Below are 2,414 nucleotides of genomic sequence, written 5' to 3'. Positions count from 1 at the left end.
AAGGGGAAGAGAAGGTGGAGGAAGGGGATAAGGAGGAAGAAGAGAAGAAAGAGGAGGGGGAGGGGAGAGGGAGGGGAAGAAGGAGAACACGAAATGGGGAAGGAAACTGATTGTCGTGTGGATGTATACTGCTGCTGCAATGGCAGCTAAGAATTACGAACCAATGCGCCAACAGGACGTAAAAGAAAGAAAAGAAACGTAGGAACCCGGGCGGGTCATGGAGTATACAGACGCGGAAGAGGAGGGAGAGGAGGAAGAGGAGGGAGAGGAGGAGGAGAAGGAAGTGAAAGAGGAGGAAGAGGAGGAAGAGGGAGAGGAAAAGGAAGAGGAGGAGAATGAAGTGGAAGAGGAGGAAGAGGAGGAGGAGGAGGAGAAGGAGGAGGAGGAGGAGAAGGAGGAGGAGGAGGAGAAGGAAGTGGAAGAGGAGGAAGAGGAGGAAGAGGGAGAGGAAAAGGAAGAGGGGAAGAATGAAGTGGAAGAGGAGGAAGAGGAGGAGGAGGAGGAGGAGGAAGAGGAGGAGACAAGGACTAAAAATGACGGTGGAAGACGATGCTTTTTCTGCAGAAAGCTACGAGGGAGAAAAAAGAAAAAAAAATCACAGTTTCAAAGACCTTCATACATATTACTACAAAATTTTACCAAGAACAGTTGGTACACCGGTTACAAATGGGACTGAGGGGATCTGGGAATATGTGATAGTAGTAACCTTCAAGTTTGTAACAAACTCAGAAGATAAAGGAGGATTTCAGGCGAAATATCAGACGCGGAAACACAAAAGCCAGCCGACTCCGGCGGACCGTGCAGTCCTCAAGGAACGCTTTGTTGAAAAATTCTTTAATAAGCGAAATGGTTTTTCTTTTCCCACGCCACGGCGGAAGCCCTTTGGAGTGCATCGAACCCAGAAGAAGAAGAAGAAGAGTTAAGATGAAGAAGGAGAAGAAGAAGAGGAAGAGGGAGAAGAAGTAGAAGAAGAACAACAACAAGAACAATAAGAGGAAGATGAAGAGGAAGAAGAAGGAAAGAAAGAAGAAGAGAAAGAAGAAGAAGAGAAAGATGAACAAGAAGAGGAACAATAAGAACAAGAACAAAAAGATGAAGAAGAAGGAGAGGAAGAATAAGAATAAGAGGAAGATGAACAAGAAGAGGAAGAAAAAAGAAGAGCGAGAAGAAGAGGAAGAAGAACTAGAAGAGCAAGAAGAAGAGTAAGAAGAAGAGGAAGAAGAAAAAGGGGAGGAAGAAGAAGAGGAGGAGGAGGAGGAGGAAAAGAAGTAGAGGAAGAAAAAGTAGAGGAAGAAAAAGTCGAAGAGGAATAGCAAGAAGAGGAGGAGGAAGAAGAAAAGGAGGAGGAGGAGGAGGAGGAGGAGGAAAAGAAGAAGTAGAGGAAGAAGAAGAGGAGGGAGAAATAGAGGAGGAAGTATAGGAAGAAGACATTTATATAACTGTTAGAATTGAAATTTAGATCTGGACAGTGTATGAGCGCGTGTGTATATATTCATGTGTGTGCACACAGGTGTGTGTATATATGCATATAAGTATATGCATGTGTGCATTTTTGTGTACGTGTGCGGTTGTGTCCATGCACGCGGTAAATTTTGGTAATCTGAAAATCAAACTCCACTCACCTCATCAAAAAAAAAAAAAAAAAACTCTTTGAAATAAATCAACACATTATAGGAATTGGTCCAACGAGGTCACGCTAACCGAAAAAGACGAACTTAAGCGAATTTGTCGAACTTAAAAAGGATATTCTGATTTACTTGAAAATATCCACGAGAGCATTGATTCCCGAACCATCTTATGTAATGTCCCCTTTTTCCTCTCCCGTTTTCTGTATTTAAATGAAATTATATATTATCTGTATTTATATCTACTTAAGGCCAAAAAACAAACGTGTTAGGATAAACAATGGAATTGTAATTTGGACGTATGTAACTGTAGATAATTGTTCTTGGAATTATTTCATTATTCTTATCTTATCAAACAACGATTTTTGAGCAGATAACTCCACGCCCCCCTTGTATCCTTTGGGGGTGGGGGTGGGTGGGCTCACACCCTAATTTGGGAAACACTGATCTAAAAGGAAATAGGGTTAAAATCAAATCAAGGAAACTAATCGCCTTAACTAACCATTTCACTGGGAAGGAATTTTTCTTCAGCTGAATAAAATTGCTTCACGACAGCTGGAATTAGTGGTGAGACCGCAACATAGGGGGAAAGGGCTTTTGTGAGGATCAGCAAAAAAAAAAAAAAAAAAAAAAAAAAAAAAAAAAAAAAAAAAAAAAGAGAGAGAGAGAAGAGAGAGAGAGAGAGAGAGAGAGAGAGAGAGAGAGAGAGAGAGAGAGAGAGAGAGAGAGAGAGAGAGAGAGAGAGAGAGAGAGAGAAGAGAGACGAGGTTGTTTTTGTGCGAGTTAGTT

Source organism: Oratosquilla oratoria, chromosome 18, assembly GCF_046742065.1.
Source record: "Oratosquilla oratoria isolate Oo_2021 chromosome 18, ASM4674206v1, whole genome shotgun sequence".
Lineage (NCBI taxonomy): Eukaryota > Metazoa > Arthropoda > Malacostraca > Stomatopoda > Squillidae > Oratosquilla > Oratosquilla oratoria.
Note: the sequence above shows the minus strand (reverse complement) of the source record.